We start from the raw sequence: 22,282 nt of genomic DNA on the forward strand, positions 1-22,282 counted from the left end.
AAAATGGTTCGCCACCGGCTGGGGAAGGGCAACAAATGCTGGCCCTCCCAGCTCCGCCACAGCTTGTAATTGATTCCAAAGGGCCTGTCTATCTGTTCTAGTCTTTCTGACTAGTGTAAGTACCGAACTGCTGACCAGGAGCTGTCTCTGGAGCTCAGAACCACAGGTGAGGAGGCAGAAGTAGCTTGGGTAGCACTATAAAACAGGCAAGACAGAAACATTAGCCTAGTTTGATGCCCTTCATGGAAAGGTACTGACAGGATATTAATCTGGCTATTATCCACAAAAATCAATGGCCACTCATGCTTTTATTTTAATTTTTAATTGGATCCATTTTTGTATTTTTGGAAATGCTTGTTTACAGAAGTCTCTTCTTGATGATGGTGTCACACCGAGGGAGATATAACAAGCTAAAAATGAGCCAGCCCATATATTGTTAGCTAAGGAACAGTCATTAGCATGGAATGCTTCCAGATATTTGTTTCAACTGCGTTTATTAATTACCCGAATTCAACCACAGGCAATGCATGGAGCACTGTGCCCATCTGCTCTCTGTGGCATGTATAGTTCAATTCCATAATTAACACACACTGTTAAGATGACAAGTTTGCTGAAACATGTAGGGTAATGACTGTGCCTGCACTAATATTGACTCACTTCAAACCAACTGCCGACCTCTGTGGAATAAGTGGGGTAATCTGTCAGTGATGTTAAGTAGAGAGCAAATGTTCCGTGAGCCGTTGGAAAGACCTCTCCTCTGGACCTGAAATACATTAACGTAGAACTTAACGTTCCAACCAGAGTCCGACGGGAGCAGATTACACGTGTTGAGCTTGGTTCCGGTAGCCAAAGAATTACATGTCCACAATCCGACTGGACACAATCGAGTTGGGCTCGGTTGAATTTGGACTGGCTAGGGTTAAATAATGTACAGATCCAGTTTGACCCACTGTCAGTAGGATGGATAGACCTTGATTCAAGTCTGGTTGAGCCACAGTTTAGTCATATACGAACAGACCACGGCTGGGTGCAGATCAGGCTCGGACCGGCTACTGTTGGATAGGGTTTTAACTGGGTTTGGACTGGCCTTGTTTGGGTTCAGTTTTGGTTGGGGTAGGACTGGTCATGAATGGGTTTGGATCAAGTTTAGACTCACTGAGTAGGGCTCTGACTGGGTTTGGACTGGCTTGCGGGTGTAAGGTTTGGGTTGAGTCTCACCTTGGTCATTGCTGAGAAGACTTTGAGTCAGAATGGGAGAGGTCAGAGTCAAGTTACAAAGTCATAGAACACTACAGTGGAGAAAGAGGTCCTTTGGTCCATTTAGTCTGTGCCAGCCTATTAATCTGCCTAGTTCCTGCATTGACCTGCACCTAGACCACAGCTCTCCATACTGGTCCATCCAAATAGCTATCTGAATTTCTCTTCAATGTTGAAATCGAAGTTGGGTAGGGCTAGTTGATCATAAAATCCAGTCTTCAGGTCAGGTGGAGAAAACAAAGCTGTTGGTACACATGATTACTTCAGACAGGCCCTCCGTTGGTCAGCATTGACAATAGATGTTGCATCCTAGCTGTCTATGTGTTAGTCTGCAACAAAGTACAGAAGCCAGGACAGTACAACATGGAGAACAATGTGTTGCCCGTATAGCAGACTCCTCCTCTCTGTGCAGCTGATGAACTCGAAGGACCGGTAGAGATTGATACTGTTTGGCACCAGTGGCATCACAGGAGTTGCCAGTCAGTGTTGAACTTAGTGTAGGACTGCCTTAGGGAATCCAGCCCAGGACTTTTCCTCAGGGTTTACTTCCGAAGCCTCCCCAGTTGATGGGTAGCGGAGGTTTGAGATCAGTGTTTCCTTCCCCTAGATGAGCTGTCAACCATGGCTGACGAGCTCCATCTGCCTGGAGCGAGTGATTTTAAGGTGCCAGTAGCCCACCTTTGCCCCTTCTCCTGCCAGTTGAAATGGTTCGGCCAGGATCTGGGTATGGTTGTCAGAGGCTATTTGATACACACGCCATTGGCGATATTTAGTAGATAGCAGCAGCTCATCCCCATCATCCCCCTCCCACCCTTTTCAGCTATGACAATCTTAATGAACTGATTTCCCTCCCACTGATTCTGCTTGACTATGTTCTGTCCCCTACAATATTTAAATTATGCACTTTACTTTAATTCATTTGGGGACTTAATTCTTACTTTCCTATGTTATATGTTATATGTGTGTTATGTGTGTTACCGTGCCTTACACCCTGGTCAGGAGAAACTTTCTCTCGTATGCCGGTGTACACGGATATAGTTAAATGACAAGAAACTTGACTTGACTTGTGGAGCTCCTCCAGCAGATTGCTTGTTGCTTGAGATTCCCTACCTGTTCTGTGCTGCAGGGATCCACTGTCGCTCATGTGCCAGGCCTTGTTCCTTCTTCATTGCTGCTCTCTGGTGGTACAGTGGCTACTGTTACATTCCACTGATAAGTTTTTACGTCAATCTTTTAGAACGCTGAGGTTCCTTCAACCTCCAGATGAGTCAATTAGACACAGCGACTGTGTTTTCATATCTGTCCCATGACCAAGTCTTCCCAGCCACCATTTCGCCGTTACAACCTAGGCCTCTGGTTACCGGTGTTATAAAAAAATCCTTTCTTTCTGCTGTTGAGGCCATTGATAGCCGAGGAGACGTTTCAAAGATTCTTACGTTAGAACAACCCAACAGTCAGCATCTTGTTGTCTTCAATTCCTTCTTACAACAGCTCATTATTCACAATTCTGCAATTAATCAATCAGTTCTGGGAAACACTCTGCTAGTGAAGCTGTTATCAATTCTCTTTCTCCGAGTATTTCACAGATCATTAACTCTCATGTGTGTATCTCGTCCTAATCACAAAATCTGTCCAGTCTTTTACTCTGGCCAGTTATTGTTAACCCTTTGCAGATCACTGCTGTGTTGTCCTCTTCTCTTAATGACCTGCTACTCATATCAAGTTGCCTCCTTTTTCCGTTATGTATTGAAGAAGTTTAGTTGCCAGTTACAAGGCTTCAGTCATAGTCTTGTAGATCAGGTGGGGCTTAGCCTGGCTGTGATTAGACAGGGTTTGCATTGGCAGTAAGGATTGTGTAGGATTGGCCCTATTAGGGCTGGGTGCAATTACATAGTGTTTGCGGATGGTTTGGTCAGGTTGGGTTCAGGTTGTGTTTGGACTGTCCAATGTGACTAATGCAGCATCCCTGCATCATGGCAAATGGAGTTTAATCCAGAAAAGCAGGAAGTGATTCACTTTGAAAGGTTGTACTTAAAGGCAGAATGCAGGGTTGATGGCTGTGTGGAGGAACTGAGGGATCTTGAGGTTCATGTCCACAGATCTCTCAAAGTTGCAGCACAAGTTTCTAGGGAGGTTAAGAGGCCTCTGGTGCATTGGGACAATGAGTTCAAGAGTCATGAGGTAACGTTACAGTTCTATAACACTCTGGTCAGACCACACTTGGAATATCGTGCCTAGTTCTGGTCATGTCTTTAGAGAAAGGATGTAGATGCTTTAGAGAAAGTGCAGATAAAATGTACCAGAGCACTGTCTGGTTTGGTAAGGCTTTTCACTGTGGAGTGAAGGAGTGAAGGAGGTGACTTGACAGAGGTGTACAAGATGAAAAGAGGCATAGATAAAGTGGACAGGCAGTACCTTTATGTCCCAAGGTGGAAATGACTGATACAAGGGGACAAAAATGTAAGGTTTTTGTGGGAAAATATAGGGTGGATGGCAGAGGTAGAATTTTTCACTGAGCCTGGTATGTGCAAGGAACACACTGCCAGGTGCGATGGTAGAAGTAAATGCATAAGGGACACTTAAGAGACTCTTAGATAGGCACATGAATGAAAGAAAAAATAGAGGGCTATGCGGAAGGGAAGAGTTAGGTTGATCTTGGAGTAGGTTAAAGGGTTGGCACAACATCGTGGGCAAAAGGGCCGTAGTGTGCTGAACTACGTTCTCTATTATACAAGCTGCATTCTGAAGCTGGGCCATCACTCTGGAAGAGTTTGAAATCTTCTCCATGACTACCTCCAGTCTCCTCCATTATAAATAAGTCTTCAACTAGCTTGGTGTCAGCTGTTGGGAGAACCACTGTGCAGAGAATGTGGGGCAGGCCAAGTAGACGTTAGACAGACACTCATGCATGAGTAGTTGGTATTATGGCAATTGTGTCCTGGTGATTTGCTTGTCATGGTGCCTGGAAGAAGTTCAGTGACCACCATTGTAATTACTCTGTGGATAAGCAAAGAGAACAACTCCCCATTTCACCTTCCCATTAACCATTCCAAACATGATAACAGCACAACTATAGGTCATAGACTGAAAACTTCCAACCGTATAAGAAAAAGCATGTACCTCCTGGCTCAAGGATCTACCTGTGGCTCCCTAGTATGATCATTTGGACTCTTGACCTTGCTATGATCTTGATCTTTATCATTTGCCTGTACTACACTTTCTCTGTAGCTGTTACACTTTATTCTGCGTTGCTATTGATTCACCTTGTTCGTTGTCAATGCACCACATAATGACTTGATCTCTCTGAACAGTGTTCAAGACAAGTTTTTTACTGATCTCGGTACGTGTGACAATAATAAAGCAATTCCAGCACCACTCCAATTATCTTCAAGTCAACTTGGTTATGTGGATATCAGATTAAAGATGAAGACTTCTTTTCTGAAGTTACTTAAGTTTCTTTCTGTACAGCTCTTCCATCTTAGGAACTAAGGAGACACAAACTTTTTAACTGTTGAATAGTAAAGATGTGTGAACATATGTTGCAGAGCAAGATGCTGACCGTGGGAGGGATTTCTTCAGCCGAAGGTAACTTAGGGTTTGATTGACCGGTAAGAACTTGCATACAAAAAACAATGGGTGAATATCCCTGAGGGAGAAAAAACATCAATCAATGCCTTTTATTCTGGAATCCTGGCTGTTGAGAGAAAAGGAAGTCCTCCCTTCACCCCAAATGGGTCTTGGCCAGAATAAGTTAGTATGATGTTAACTATAAACACAAGTGGTTCTGCAGATGCTGCAAATCTTGAGCAACAGACACAAAATGCTGGAGGAACTCAGCAAGTTAGTGAATCTCATATTTCAACTTGATAGCCTCCAACTTGGTGGCATGATCATTGATTTCTCTAACGTCTGGAAATTTCTCCCCCCACCCTCTTTTTCCATTCCTCATTCTGGTTACCCCCTCTCTTCTCCTCACCTGCCCATCGCCCTCCTCTGGTTCACCCCCTGCTTCCCTTTCTCCCATGGACCACATCCTCTCTATTAGATTCCTTCCTCTTCAGCACCTTACTTTACCCACCTATCCTCTCCCCCACCCAGAACATATCTTACCCCTCATCTGGTCTCACCTGCTATTTGATACTCCTCCCCTTCCGCCCTCCCATTCCAACCCCATCGCCTTCTTGGTCTGGCTTCTTTTTCTTCCTTTCTAGCCTGATGAAGGGCTACAGTCAAAAACATAATTTATATTTTCCCCTCCACAGATGCTGCCTCACATGCTGAGTTCCTCCAGTATTTTGTGTGCGTAGTTAACTAAATATTTGAAAGCTCTTCGGCCATCAGGGTATGAATGATGTCATTAAATCATTAAATAAACTATTCCAGTTATCAAATAAACATCCAATTCACAAGAATGAAAATAAAAGACACTGAACTGTCAAAGGACTTCATTACTACATAATAGGTTTACTAATAGGAGTTTCTACTCTATTACAAATAGGAGCATAAGAAGGTGCATCTTGGCATAGATGCTCATATATACTTGTCCGTCTGTTTCTAGAAGCTGCAGACTGAAGTCTTTTTGCCAAAGTATTCTGTTCAAATAAACAAAACAGTGATGGTAATATTAACCGTCTGTTCCCTCTCATTTTTAGTAAAAAATTCAAGTCACTGGAAACTTAGTTACTCTTTGTTCTGCAAAGTGATCACTGAATCTGTGTCTGGATGCAGGGCTTCAATCTGAAGCATCAACAATTCCTTTCCCCTCCCAGGGTGTTCCTCCAGCAGTTTGTTTAGAACATAGAGCAATACAATACAGTAAAGGCTCTTCAGCCCATGATATTGTGCTGACTTTTTAACCTACTCCAAGATCAATCTCATCATTCCTTGCTACATAATCCTCCATTTTTCTTGCATCTGTGCGTCTATTTAATCTCTTAAATGCTTCTATCACAAGTCCTGACAATGCACTCCATGTACCTACCACTTCCCGTGCTAAAAAACAAACTGCCTTTGACATCCCTCTGATACCTAATCACCTTAAAAGTATATCCTCTTGTATTAGCTGTTGGCACCCTGGGAAAAAGACTCTTCATCTCCACTCTCTCAATGCCTTTTATCACCTTATATACCTCTATCAAGTCACTGCTCATCCTCCTTCGCTCCAAAGAGAAAAGTCCTAGCTTTCTCAACGTTTCCATGTAAGACATGTTCTCTAATCCAGGCAATATCCCGGTAAATCTCTACCCTCTCGAATGCTTCCATATCCTTCCTATAGTAAGGTGACGAAAACAGCACAAAACTTTATGGAGATGTAACATTGCCTCTTGGAACTTTAATGAGAATTCAAACATCCTGCAAACAGACTTCATTACTCAGAAGAGGTATCTTGACAGAATTTAACAATTTGACACAACCAATGCAAAACATTTTTAAAGTTACCACTGATACCAAAGTTATTGATGCAAGAAAGATGAATCATGAACATGTAAGTAAGAAGAATCCAGATTTAATTTGTGTGAAAGTGACAAAGTTTGCTTTTTATATCCGTTAAACTTTTAAGCTTGCATAACCAGATGGAAGAAAACTGAAGTAAGGGATAAAGAACTTTAAATTGAAGATATCAGCATGTATTCTTTTTTAACTGGGGATTTCTTGATTGCTGTGGAAAATTAAAATATTGTTTTTACAATGATGAAATGTGGCCTCAAAGCTCAAATTGCGTTCCAGCTGCAGGACCGTGTCTGGTTTTAAACCAAATGAGCTATAATTGGGCTGCAACTCAAAATTGCTTTTGTTTTGTACGGATTAAATTAAAGTGAATTGTTTGAAGAAACACGTCCTTTCTGTTCTGCTCCAGCTACGACAGAGCTTGTCCATAATTGAGCAACATGGGAATGGCTAAGGCCAAGGATCCTGTTTCAAAGGGTGAGTTCTCATTTTGCTAACATTTTGCAGGGACTGGGTGGGGCTTTGAGAGGATACTGAGGATGTATAATGACCCACAAGGTGATGTCGACCTGTGAGACTGAAGGTGTACGATGGACAGGGTGATGGAAGCGTTCATTTCACATTTCTCCCTGGAGGTCACGAGAAGCCAAGAAGCCACCTGCTCCACGATGTAGTTCTTGTGGCAGCGACTATCACCATTTGGGCAGCACAGCGGGTGACCGATAGACTGCTGCCCCACAGCTCCAGCCACTTGTGTTCTCTGGTGTCGTGTGTGTGGAACTTGTTTGTTTTCCCTGTGAGTGCTGGGTTTCCTTTGGGTGATCAGGTTTCCTGCCACATCCCGAAAGTGTTACCAGGTTAATTGGCTACTGTGAATTGCTTTTAGTGTGCAGGTGAGGCGCTGAATCTGGGCGAGCTGATCGGAAAGTGGGGAGGACAAAATGGGCCAAGTTAGGATTAGTGCGGTTGGTATAGCCTCAGTGGGCTAAGTTGTCTGTTTCCATATTAAATTACTTACTCTATGAGTTGGGCAACAAGGTGGCTGATGAGTCCGGTTTTTCCTTGGTTCTAGGCGCAAGTCAGGTATGTTCAAAAGTTTCTTTCACCATAATGTCAGATACAGAGCCATATCTAGACTGGTGCTCTGTAGGCCTCACTGGGCATCACTGCAGACAACTGGGATCCCACCTGACCTTTTCCTTATGGTTGTCTGGATCTTGCTGCCATGCAGGTCTGTTTCTACCCAGCCCCGCGTGCTTGTCTTGGCCAGGGATGTTGTGATTTCTTCTCCCAGTCTTAGATCTTGGTCAATGCTTTTGTCTAAGCCACTTACCCACTTTCCCACATGGTGCCAATGTCCAGGCAACCTCCAGACCCCAGCTAACCATGAGGAAAAGCTCAGGGGGGCTCCCTGTTGGCCGTAGTGATGTCCAGTGAGGCCCATGGAACACCAATGCCCAGACAAACTCCAGCTGGATGTGGCGAGGTCCAGTGAGGCCCACATCCAGATTTTAAGCAGCATTCAGAAAGGGACCATTATTTTTACGTGGGAAATGAAAACACTGTGCCGTAGCTGATGTCTCCAGACTACCCGTGGGATGGTGCAGGTGGTAGCAAACTTCATAGGGAATGGAAACTTTAGACATTAGCCCTAACCCTTGGATCTTTGTTCCTGACAGACATGGCCACAAGTCCTCTATTAACTCGTGCAATAAGAACTCAATATTTGAGCAATTCCCAAGGTTATTACTACACAAGCAAACCAGGCCTAGAGATGGAATCTGTGTCACAGTATCTCACATCACAATGGCCTCGCTTCTTACCTTGGAACAGTATGGTCAGATACTTTTCAGATTCTGGCCTTCATGAGTCTCTACAATAGATTGAATTGGCTTTATTTCTTACATCCCTCACATACATGGGGAATAAAAGTCTTTATGTTATGTCCCTGTCTGAATGTGCAATGTACAAATTATAGTATGTAGTAATAAATAGCATGTACAATAAGATATACAATAGAACAGTCCATATAGCTTAGAAATACAATTGTATCAGCATGAATTAATCAGTCTGATGGCCTGGTGGAAGAAGCTGTCCCAGAGCCTGTTGGTCCTGGCTTTTATGCTGTGGTACCGTTCCCCGGATGGTAGCAGCTGGAACAGCTTGTGGCTGGGGTGACCCAGATCCTCAATGATCCTTCAGGCCCTTTATATGCACTTGTCACTGTAAATGACCTGAATAGTGGGAAGTTCACATCTACAGATGCGCTGGGCTGACTGCACCACTCTCTGCAGAGTCCTGCGATTGAGGGAAGTATGGCTCCTATACCAGCCAGTGATGCAGCCAGTCAGGATGCTCTCATTTGTGCCCCTGTAAAAAGTCCTTAGGATTTGGGGATTCAGACTGAACTTCTTCAATTGTCTGAGGTGAAAGAGGCAACATCGTGCTTTTCTCACCACACAGCCAGTTTGTATAGACCAAGTGAGGTCTTTGGTAATGTGTATACTGAGGAGCTGTTCACCCTCTCAACCCCAGATCCACTGATGCTTTCATTCCTATTGCTGTTTCATGACTCGAAATTTCTTGTGTGTAGTATGTGTCTGCATGGTTTGATCCACCATGCTGGTCCATACTGCAGAATGCAACAGGGGCTTCGGTAAAAGAGTAAATTCTACCTGGGGTTGCCCAGTCACCTAGGGATCACCTTTAAAAACAGCCTTGATCAGCATGAGTTCAATCACATTTCTATCTCAACGAATCAGAATAAGGATGTGCTGATAAAGTGTTGCTATAAGTATGGGCTTTGATGCCATCAGGGACCATCCATGCAAAAGCAAATAACTCTAGGATTGTCTGCTATTGCTTTGGGAATGAAGCAATATGACTCAGAAATGTTTGTAATCGCATTAGCACTCAGGGAAATACAATTTTCGACTGCAGAGTGCAGGGAAGAAGAACAATACCCAAATGAAATTCTAGGTCATATTGTTCTCCAGTTTCAGTTACCTCTTGTTTTTTTTCCCTTTCCATCTGCTTGGCAAAAGGCCCTATTTGTGCTCTTTCAACTGTCCATTTAAAATCTGTCTGATCATAACTCCCTCCGTGGACCAAATCTCTGTCCCTGCTGTAAGCGAGGCGATGCACAACTAATGATGCACACCACAGCAGGGATGAAACCACAGCCTTCTCTGGTGGAGACAAACACCACAGAGGCAAGCGTGCAGCATGTTGCATCCTGAGCCTCAGATTCTAAGGCCATGATTCTGAAGATGCTGTTGTGATAAAATATGAACCGTGGTGTATTCAGATATTTTACAGTATCCTCTTTTCCTTCACTGACCCATAACATTATACTGTTTGAGTGTTATTCATTATCATGAAAATTATAGCCATTAGCATGAAAATAATGGGTCTAACTACAACAAGAGATAGGTAAAAGCAGTTCAAGAGAACTACGAGGTACTCGATCACAAAAATAGTTGCAATTTCTGGGAATGTGTCCATTAAAGAATTCTCTAAATTATGGAATACCTACATGGTAGTCCATATATCCACCTATCTTCGTACTGAGAAATCCAATCAACATGGAGGTTACCTTCCTTTGTGACTATCATTTCCTCATCGTCACCCTTTGCCCCCAGCTCCAGCTGTCATCATTAACCCCTCCTGTGACTCCAATGCTATAAAGGTTATGAGCGCAGAGTTTTTCTCAACTGGTTCAAGTGCAGATAACCCTCTCCTTGCTGAGTTATAGTAACTTTATGGTTCTGGAGGACACGTGGCTTGAAGCGGAACAGAAAGTGCTGGAAAAGCATGGGTTAGGCAGCATCTGAGTAAACAGGAATAGTTCACCTTTCAGATGTGAGAACTTTCTTCAGAATTGAGAGAGGGAGGAAACAAACAAGAGAAGATCTACAGATGCTGGAAATCCAAGCAACACCCATAAAATGCTGGAGGAACTCAGCAGGCCAGGCAGCTTCTATTGAAAAGAATACAGTTGATATTTTGGGCCAAGACGCTTCTGCAGGACTGGAGTAAATGAGGAGTAGAGTTAAAAGGTGGAGGGAGGGCAGAAAGAAACACGAGGTGACGGGTGAAACTGGGAGGGGCAGGGGTGAAGCAAAGAGCTGGGAAGTTGCTCGGTGAAAGGGATACAGAGCTGGAGAAGGGGGAATCTAACAGGAGAGGACAAAAGGCCATGGAAGGAAGAAAAGGGGGAGGAGCACCAGAGGAAGGCGATGGGCAGGCGAGGAGATAAGATGTGAGAGTGAAAAGGGGTTGGGGAATGGTGAAGGGGTGGGTGGGGAGAGTCACTACCAGAATTTCAAGAAATTGATGTTCGTGTCATCAGGTTGGAGGCTACCCAAACGGAATATAAGGTGTTGTTCCTCCAAGCTGAGTGCGGCCTCATTGCGACAATAGAGAAGGCCATGGATAGACATATCAGAATGGGAATGGGAGGTGGAATTAAAATGGGTGGCCACTGGGAGATCCCATTTTATCTGGGGGATGGAGCGAAGATGCTCGGCGAAGCAGTCCCACAATCTCTGTCAGGTCTCACCGATATACAGGGAGCCACAACAGAAGCACTCGACACAACTTCCGCAATCTCCAATGGCATCCCACCACCAAGAACGTATTTCACTCCCCCCCCCCCAATTTCTGCTTTCCACAGGGAGTCCCTACGCAACTTCATTGTCCATTTGTCCCTCTCCATTGATCTCCCTCCTGGCACTTACCCCGGCAAGCAGAACAAGTGTTACACCTGCTCCTACGCCTCCTTCATCACTACCATTTAGGGCCCTAAATAGTCCGTCCAGGTGTGGTGACACTTCACCTGTGAGTCTGTTGGGGTCATATACTGTGTTCGGTGCTCCTGTTGTGGCCTCCTGTATATCCGTGAGACCCAATGTAGATTGCAAGGCTGCTTCGCCAAGCATCTACGCTCCATCTGCCTGAAAAAGCAGAATCTCCCAGTGGCCACCCATTTTAATTCCATTTCCCATTCCATTCTGATATGTCTATCCATGGCCTCCTCTACTGTCGTGATGAGGCCACACTCGAGTTAGAGGAACACCACCTTGTATTCCGTCTGTGTAGCCTCCAACTTGATGGCATGAACATTGATTTCTCAATCTTCCGGTAATGACCCCCCTGCTCCCTTCACCATTCCTCATCCCCCCCCTTCCCTCTCTCACCTTATCTCCTCGCCTGCCCATCGCCTTCCTCTGGTGCTCCTCCCCCCTTTTCTTTCTTCTATGTCCTTCTGTCCTCTCCTATTAGATTTTCCCTTCTCCAGCCCTGTATCCCTTTCAGCAATCAACTTCCCAGCTGTTTACTTCACCCCTGCCCCTCCCAGTTTCACCTATCACATTATGTTTCTCCCTCCCCTCTCCTCATCTCTTAACTCTGCTCATCCTTTCTTCCCCAGTCCTGCTGAAGCATCTCGGCTCGAAGCATTGACTGTACTCTTTTCCATAGATGCTGCGTGGCCTGCTGAGTTCCTCCGGTATTTCATTTTTCATTTGAGGGAGGAAACAGGTTGGTCTGGATGGTAGGGAAGGTGCGAGGGTGTGACAGTTTGGTCCATTGTGTCTGTGAATGTGAAGCAAGAACTTATTCAGCCTAATTTCACTTTTCAGCTCTTGATCCTTAATCTGGCTAGAGATCACTCGTCCGTATGCATCAGGCAATGCTTCACTGTCGAGAGGGTGCTGCTTCTACTTCCCCCTTTGTAGGCACTGTCATTTTTTAATTATTCATTCAAGCACTGTCAGTTTCATGGGCTGAACTGGCTGAACCTATTGAATGGTGAAAACCTTGATAGTCTTGATGTGGAGAGAATGTTTCATACAGTGGGAAAGTCTAAGGCCAGAGGACCCAACCTCAGAATAGAGCTGCATCCTTTTAGAATGGAGATGAGGAGGAATTTCTTTGGACAGAGGATGGTGAATCTGTGGAATTCCGTGTTGCAGGCAGCTGTGGAGGCCATGTCTTTATGTAAATTTAAGGCAGAGGTTGATAGGTTCTTGATTGGTTGGGCATGAAGGGATTTGGGGAGAAGGCAGGAGATTGGGGCTGAGAGGAAAATTTGATCGGCCGTGATGAAATGGTGGAACAGACAGGATGGGTCAAATGACCTAATTCTGTTCCTCTATCTTATGGTCTTAATTGTCTTCACTAACTGCCCTTGAGAAGGTGGTGCACTGCCTTCTTGAACTGCTGTAGTCCTTAAAGCACAGGTATGCCCATGGTAGTGTTAGGGAGATAGTATCTGGATTTTAACCCAGTGACAGTGAAGGAACAATATTGTATTTCCATGTCAGGTTGATGTGTAGTTTAGAGGGCAATTTCAACCTGAAACATTGGTTTCTTGTTCATTTCATTGAGAATGCCTGACTTGCTGATTTCCCCCAGCATTTTCAGCTGTCTTGCTCTGGCAATTTCCAGATGATGGGGCAGCCCATGTCCTACCATCTTGAAGAGGTCTAGGGTTCGGAAGGTGCAGTACATCCTGTGTATGGTACAAACTGATGTTACAGTGCTCAGTGGTGGAGTGAGTAAATTGATCCTGATGTGGGGTCTAGCAAGTGAGCTGCCATGACCTGTGTGGTGTCGAGCTGCAATGACCCGTGTGGTGTCGAGCTGCAGTGACCCATGTGGTGTCGAGCTGCCATTTCCTGTTTGGTGTCAAGCTGCCATTTCCTGTGTTGTGGTGAACTACATATACCTGTCTGGACACTCCCCCTGCTGACTGCTCCTGTGGCTCCTCCCACTGACCCCTGTATAAAGGCGATTGAGGCCTAAGCCCTGCCCTCAATCTCCAGGATGTAGTATGGTGGTCAATTACTGCTTGTTCTTTCTTCCAGTCAATAAAAGCTAATATCTCGCCTCACATCTCGGAGAGTTATTGATGGTGCATCAAGCGTCAAGCTGCCATGACCTGTGTGGTGTTGAGTTGTTGAAGATGCCTTCATCTGGGCAAGTGGAGAGTATTCCATCTCACTCCTGAACTGAGCCTGGAAGGCTTTTGGGAGTGAGCAGGTGAGTCCCTCACTACAGAATTCAAGTCTCTGACACATTGAGTATATAGCCCCAACTATAGAATATATATAGATCATAGATGCATAATGGGTCTGTTCCTACAGCTTAAGAACAGACCCATTGGCCAATGATGTCTGTGTTGACCATGATGCCAATTTAAATTTCATATCTCTCATTAAGAAATGGATAAAAATAGTTCAAAGGAAGCACAAGGTATTTGATTATAAAACATTTTTGCAGTTTTTGGGCACTTGCCTCTTAAAGAATTCTCTAAATTACAGCTAACTACAAGGCATACAGTACAGTGCAAAAGTCTTAGGCACATACATATAGCTAGGATACCGAAGACTTTTTGCACAGTACTGTAATAATTTTATGCATTGCACTGTACTTTTGTCACAAAAAATACATTTTTCATGCATATGTGAGTGATGATAAACATGATTCTGATATGGGTCTGTATTGTGGGCTGGGAGTGGGAAGGGAAATCATGGTGGGGAAAAGGAGAAGGGAGCAGGAAGCACCAGAGAGATATTCTGTAATGATCAATCAACCAATTGTTTAGAATCAAATGAACTTGTCAGGTGTCTCAGGGCTGGGTGTGTCTGCATTCGTGCCACCTTCATTCCCCAACCCTCATCCTTTGTTTCCTGAACTACACCCCGCCCTCAGCACTCTATCCTCACCATTCTCAACTGCCTTTGCTCCTGCCAGATCTACAAACTCGCTCTCTGCTCCACATTGACAAATACAATACGACCTATAGATATGTGCCTAAGACTTTTGCACAGTTCTGTGTAGATCCCTCACATTGTTGTTTTAGATATTTGCTACTGTCAGGTGAAATATGTTTTGTTCAACTCGCTTATAATTCTTTCACCAATTGCATTAAATGTATAACTCCATTGCTAAAGGAAGTAGATTCTTCCTAATTGCTCTAACCAGGTCCATTCTAATCTTGTACACCTCTGTTCAGCATTTCCTCAGCCTCCTCTTGTGCAAAGGAAACATGTATCATTATATCCAATTGTCCTCTGCACCACAGTTCTCAAGACCAGGTAGCACCTGTGTAAATATCCTCTGTCCCCTCTGCTATGTCACCATGTCATGATTGGAGCTGTATGCGATACTCCAATGGTGGCCAAATTGTTGTACATAATTCCAGCATAACCTCAATGCTCCTTATGGTTAATAAAACAAACAACTGATTGATCTGTGCCACTGCCTTTTAAGGGTCAGTGATGCACCCTCCATGGTCCTCTGTTTGACAGCTAATTTAGTGATCTTCCATTAATGTCCATTATTGCACACTTCTCTGAATTAACTCCCGCTCAATGCTTTTCTATCTAACTGATCAGTTCATTTATATCTTCTTGCAGGCTAAACCTTTCCTCCAAGACACGGCTGATTTTTTTTTACACCATTTGCAAACTACGTTTAAGTCTAAGATTAAATTATTCAGCAGAAGCAAAGGGCCAAGCACTGACCCACTGTTCAATAACATTGGCTGGTTCTGCTTTGGATCCCATGGACTTTGACTGATTCAAGGAGTGTGCCATATGCGATCTTGTCAAAAGCTTTGCTGAAATCCATGTAGACTACATCAAACGCACAAGATGCTAACCGAACATTTCTGCCAAGAATCCCATGCAGGTTTTCTTTCTGCCATTTTTGATACAGAAGGTGACCATTTGGCCCACCAGGTTCATGCAGGCTCTCAACAGAGCAACCCAGTCAGCTCTGTTCGCCTTTCCATGTTTCCCTGTCTTCATGTAATCTATTCTCTTTGACATGCTCATCATTTCCATTTTCTTCCTACACCGAGGATTAATTTACAGTAACCAAGTAACCCACCTCACCGATAGCATTAGCGTCCATACCTCCTTCTTCCTTATCTTATCCTGCATTTTACTCAGGAGTCGGCTATGGTTTGGAGGTACGCAAATCCAGGTTTCATTAATAGACAATAGGTGCAGAAGTAGACCATTCGGCCCCTCGAGTCTGCACCGCCATTCTGAGATCATGGCTGATCATTCACTATCAATACCCAGTCCCTGCCTTGTCCCCATATCCCTTGATTCCCCTATCCATCAGATATCTATCCAGCTCCTTCTTGAAAGCATCCAGAGAATTGGCCTCCACTGTCTTCCGAGGCAGTGCATTCCACACCTCCACAACTCTCTGGGAGAAGAAGCTCTTCCTCAACTCTGTTTTAAATAACTGACCTCTTATTCTCAATCCATGCCCTCTGGTACTGGACTCTCCCAACATCTGGAACATATTTCCTGCCTCAATCCTATCAAATCCTTTAATTATCTTAAACGTTTCAATCAGATCCCCTCTCAATCTCTTCAATTCCAGCGTGTACAAGCCCAATCTCTCCAATCTCTCTGCGTAAGACAGCCCTGCCATCGCAGGAATCAACCTAGTGAATCTACGCTGCACTTCCTCAATTGCCAGAATGTCCTTCCTTAAACCTGGAGACCAAAACTGTACACAATATTCCAGGTGTGGTCTCACCAGGGCCCTGTACAAATGCAAAAGAACATCTTTGCTCTTGTATTCAATTCCCCTTGTAACAAAGGCCAACATTCCATTTGCCCTCTTCACTGTCTGTTGCACTTGCTCATTCACCTTCATTGACTGGTGAACTAGGACTCCTAGGTCTCTTTGCATTTCTCCCTTACCTAACTCGACACCGTTCAGACAATACTCTGCCCTCTTGTTCCAGCTTCCAAAGTGGATAACTTCACATTTATTCACATTGAATGACATCTGCCAAGTATCTGCCCACTCACTCAGCCTATCCAAGTCTCCCTGTATTTTCCTAACGTCCTCTTCGCATGTCACACTGCCACCCAGTTTAGTATCGTCAGCAAACTTGCTGATATAGTTTTCAATGCCCTCATCTAAATCATTGACATAAATCGTAAAGAGCTGTGGTCCCAATACAGAGCCCTGTGGTACCCCACTAGTCACCTCCAGCCAGTCTGAGAAACACCCATTCACTGCTACCCTTTGCTTTCTATCTGCCAACCAGTTTTCTATCCATGTTGAAACCCTGCCCCCAATGCCATGAGCTCTGATTTTACTCACCAATCTCCTATGTGGCACCTTATCGAATGCCTTCTGAAAATCTAGGTACACAACATCTACTGGCTTACCCTCGTCTAACATCCTTGTTACACCCTCAAAAAACTCCAACAGATTAGTCAAGCATGATTTGCCCTTGGTAAATCCATGCTGGCTCGGCCTAATCCTATTTCTGCCATCTAGATGTGCCACTATTTCGTCCTTAATAATGGACTCAAGCATCTTCCCCATGACTGACGTTAGGCTAACAGGGCGATAGTTCTCCGTTTTCTCCTTCTCTCCCTTCTTGAAAAGTGGGACAACATTAGCCACTCTCCAATCTTCAGGAACTGATTCTGAATCTAAGGAACATTGGAAAATGATTACCAATGCATGCTCAATTTCCTGAGCCACCTCTTTTAGAACCCTCGGATGCAGACCATCTGGACCCGGGGATTTATTAGCCTTCAGTCCTACCAGTCTACTCATCACAGTTTCTTTCCTAATGTCAATCTGTCTCAATTCCTCTGATATCTTATGACCCTGGCCCATCCATACATCTGGGAGATTGCTTGTGTCCTCCCTGGTGAAGACAGATCTAAAGTATGCATTAAATTCTGTTGCCATTTCCCTGTTTCCCATAACAATTTCTCCCAATTCATTCTTCAAGGGGCCAACATTGTTCTTAACTATCTTCTTTCTCTTCACATAGCTAAAAAAGCTTTTGCTATCCCCTTTTATATTCCTGGCTAGACTGAGCTCATACCTGATTTTTTCTCTCCGTATTGCTTTTTTAGTTAAGATCTGCTGTTCCTTAAAACTTTCCCAATCATCTGTATTCCCATTCATCTTAGCCCTGTCATACTTCTTTTTCTTTAATGCTATACAATCTCTGACTTCCTTTGTCAACCACTGTGGCCCCTTCCCCCTCTTTGAATCCTTCCTTCTCATTGGAATGAACTGCATTTGCATCTTTTGTATTATGCCCAAGAATATCTGCCACTGCTGATCCACTGTCTTTCCTGCCAGGGCATCCGCCCATTTAACTTTGGCCAGCTCTTCCCTCATGGCTCTGTAGTCTCCTTTATTTAATTGCAACACTGACACCTCTGATCTGCCCTTATCCCTCTCAAGTTGTAGATAAAAACTTATCATGTTATGATCACTACTTCCTAATGGCTCCTTTACTTCAAGATCACTTATCAATTCCTGTGCATTACACATCACCAAGTCCAAAATAGCCTCGTTCCTGGTTGGCTCAAGCACAAGCTGTTCCAAAAATACATCCCTTAGACACTCCACAAACTCCCTATCCTGGGGTCCAGCACCTACCTGATTCTCCCAGTCCATCTGCATGTTGAAATCTCCCATAACGACTGCATTACCTTTAGCACGTGCCAATGTTAACTCCCTAATCAACTTGTACCCAATATCCACGCTACTGTTTGGGGGCCTGTACACAACACCCATTAGGGTCTTTTTACCCTTACTGTTCCTCAGCTCAATCCACACAGACTCTACTTCCCCTGTTCCCAAGTCACCTCTTGCTAAGGACTGAATCTCATTCCTCACCAACAGGGCCACCCCACCCCCCTTCCCATATTTCTGTCTCTACGATAGCACGTATACCCTGGTACACTCAATTCCCAGGCCTGATCCCCTTACAGCCATGTCTCCGTTATCCCAACAATATCGTAGTTCCCCATTTTCATCTGAGCTTCAAGCTCATCTGTCTTATTTCTGACACTACGCGCATTCAAGTATAGAATTCTTAGCCCATTCCTCCTCTCTTTGCTTAAAACACTGTCTACTGTACCTAACCCAGCTCCTTGAACTTCCATCGGGCAAATTGCACCCTGAATTTTGATGACCTTCTCAAGATCACCCAAACCTTGTACAAATTTAACCCCATGCACCTTCTGACCAATCCTCTGGATCTGGATCCCTGCCCCCTGCACATCTAGTTTAAACCCCCCCGAGCAGCACAGGCAAATACTCCTGCAAGAATGTTAGTACCCCTCCGGTTCAGATGTAGACCATCCCTTCGAAACAGATCCCAATGTCCCTGGAACAAAGACCAATTATCCAAAAACCTGAACCCTTCCTTCCTGCACCATGCTCTCAGCCTCGTATTAATGTGCATAATCATTCTATTCTTCGCTTCACTCGCACGTGGCATAGGTAGCAATCCCGAGATTGTCACCCTGGAGGTCCTGCCTTTCAGCTTCACTCCTAACTCCCTGAACTCTCTAAGCAGGACCCCCTCACTCACCTTACCTACATCATTGGTCCCTACATGGACCACTACATCTGGGTTCATGCCCTCACTCTCAAGAATAGCCTGCACCCGATCTGAGATGTCCCGGACCCTGGCTCCAGGGAGGCAACATACCATCCGAGACTCCCGATCTGCCCCACAAAATCTCCTATCTGCTCCCCTAACTATAGAGTCCCCTAAAACTATCGCTCTCTTCTCTTCCCTCCTCCCCTTTCTAGTTGAGGGTTCAACCTCTGTGCCAGAGGCAACTCATTCCTGGTAGGTCATCCCCATCAACAGTATCCAGTACGGTATACTTATTGTTAATGGGAATGGCCGCAGGAGTGCTCTGCTCTCTCTGCCTGCTCCCCCTGCCTCTCTGGACCGTCACCCATCTGCCTACTTCTTGGTTTTTTGGTGTGACTACCTCCTGATAACTCCTATCTATCTCTGCCTCCACCTCCCGAATGATCCGTAGTTCATCCAGCTCCTGCTCCAACTCCCTAACTCGGTCTGATAGGAGCTGCAGCTGGACGCACCTTTTGCAGGTGTGGTCATCAGGGACAACTGTGTTGACCCTGACCTCCCACATACTGCATACGGAGCACACCACTGCTCTGACTGTCTCCCCCATACCTGAACTGGATTAATAGAATAAGTCTAAAAAGCACCTAGCGACCTTACCTTCTTCCCCTCAGCGAGCAATCACACAGTCTTACCGAAGTCCCCTTACGCCGAAGCCCACTTAGCCAAAGCCCAGGACTCTGCTTCCACGGACTCCGTGGAACACATCGGAATGGAAAATTAAATTTCAAGATTCTTGGTTAAACATTAAACTTCATCACGACATTAAATTTTGTCACCCCTCACAAAACTTAGTGGAATTTGCATGAAACTAATCAAGGGATTGACAGTTAGCTAATGGCTGGAAAGCAATGGTCCATGAATCTGGTAGTTACCCCATGCACTATGATTTATGGTTGATAATCTCACTGGATATCCTCACCATAAAACATGTGCTGCATGATTTGAGCATACCTTGATGCCTAGCCTGATGGTGGTTGAGCACTTAACATTGTCTGCAGTGTGAAATCCACAGGGTGTGCAATAATCTCCTTGTTTTTTCTATCGTCCAGTGTACTTTAGTTGATCAGCTATATAACCGATGCAGGTAACTGAGACTCCAGGTAACGTCACACAAGTTGAATCAGCCCTTATTAGGTACCTCTTGTACCTAATAACGTGGCTGCTGAGTGTATGTTCATGGTCTTCTGCTGCAGTAGTCCACTATCTCAAGGTTTGATGTGATGCTCTTCGGCACTGTTGTTGGGCGAGGTTATCTGAGTTACTGTCACCTTCCTGTCAGCTTGAACCAGCCTGGCCATTCTCCTCTGACCTCCCTCATTAACAAGAGGGTTTCACCTGCAGAACTGTCATTGTTTTAGTGAAGCTGTTGAACTTACACCATGGAAAGAGACTACCATTATAACTGATCTTTACACCTACGAGTTGAACTGACCTGGTCTCATTCCAGTCCTCTGCCTCCTTCCCCAGACCATCACCCTTTCCCCTCACCTGGTTTCACTTGTCACCCATCAGCTTGCACTCCTTTCCCTCCCCTCACCTTCTTTCTCTAGCTTCTTCTGCTTCCCTTCCAGTCCTGAGGAAGGCTCTAAAGCTGTTTATTTCTCTCCATAGCTGCTGCCCGACCTGCTGAGCTTCTCCTCCGCCTCCCTCTGTTTTTAGACACGCATTTGCTCTAAGACTTTGCCACATGAATAGCACAAGGCAGCATGCATCACGACTCTGGATAAAAAATAAAACAGTGAGCACAGATGGGAGGAAGATATATGATACCTCAGTGAATGGTGAGGCTGTCATTTAGAGACGCAAAAAGCCAGTACCAGCTGTTTTCCTCAGCAAGCTAATCAGAGTCGGCTTGAGATCTGGATGTATGAACGTAGCTTCTCACATCTGATCTCCTGCAGCTGCTAACCTAAATCTCAATCATGTCACCAGCTGTATGGTGGGCATTTGACTTCAGTTCCATGAGTAGATTTACAAAGTGCCTCTTCCATTTTGTCAAGTGCCTTGATATTCTAAAATCCGAGTTCAGATTTGCATACTGATGTAGATTGCTTTTCGCTGTGGATCCTGAAAGGACTACTGTGGCACTCCCTCTAGATACAGCCTGCCAATCTGAAAGTGATCCATTAATCCTGACTGCCTTTATTAAGTTGGCCAGTCCTCTACCCATGCTAACACGTTACTCTGAACATGTCCGTTCATGTGGTACGTTGCCAAATTTTCTCTGTAGATCTAAATACATCACATTTAATCATTCCCCTTTGTCTACCCTGCCCATTTATGTACATTTTCAAAGAACCATAAGAAACTTGTGAAACATGATATCCTTTCCACAATAACTATGACCTTCCCTGATTGGCTTTCTCATTGCCTTATTAATACACCCTGAATGACAGATTTTCCCAGTGCCTGATGCCAAGCTAACTGGTCTAGAGTTTCCTATTTTCTTCTCCCTCCGCTGGATTTCTTCCAAATCTAGGGAATTTTGGAAGATCACAATCAACTCCTCTATTATCTCTGCAGACCACCAAGTTCAGATGACTTTTATTCTTGTGCTTATCCAGAGTTTTGTCTTTGGGGGAGATGATAACTCAAAGTTCCCATCTCCCATAATCCTCCTCTCTTCATTATGTTCTGCCAATGTAGGAATATATTTCATCTATCAAGAAGATGGATCAAAAATATTGTTGATAGACCCTTACTCCCTACTTACTATTTCACTGATTTTCTTCCTTTAAGGGTGCAACATTCATTTTGTAGATGCATTTACTGTCTATTTTTATTTTGCTTGCTTGTTTACTCCCACAATCCACTTTTCCACACAGTGTTTATAGTCATTCTTTGCTGTCTTTAAAAGATTTCTTAATTATCTGGCCCACCCATTATCCTCACAAAAAAAAATAATGATTTTCTTTTTTTTTTCTCCCCAGCTGTTCTGGTGGGTTTGTAAGCAAATCTGTCACAAGGCCTCTTCTGGCAGGACTGAGATCAGAACAGTAGTTTTCCTGTGGTCAGGTGTTTGAATTGCAGTAATAGGACTCAGTGCTACCACAGGCACTTTGCAGGACTGTGTACTGTCAACAGCTACTGGAAGATGATCAACTCTTGTCAAGTGTG

Source organism: Hypanus sabinus, chromosome 21 (assembly GCF_030144855.1).
Source record: "Hypanus sabinus isolate sHypSab1 chromosome 21, sHypSab1.hap1, whole genome shotgun sequence".
NCBI lineage: Eukaryota > Metazoa > Chordata > Chondrichthyes > Myliobatiformes > Dasyatidae > Hypanus > Hypanus sabinus.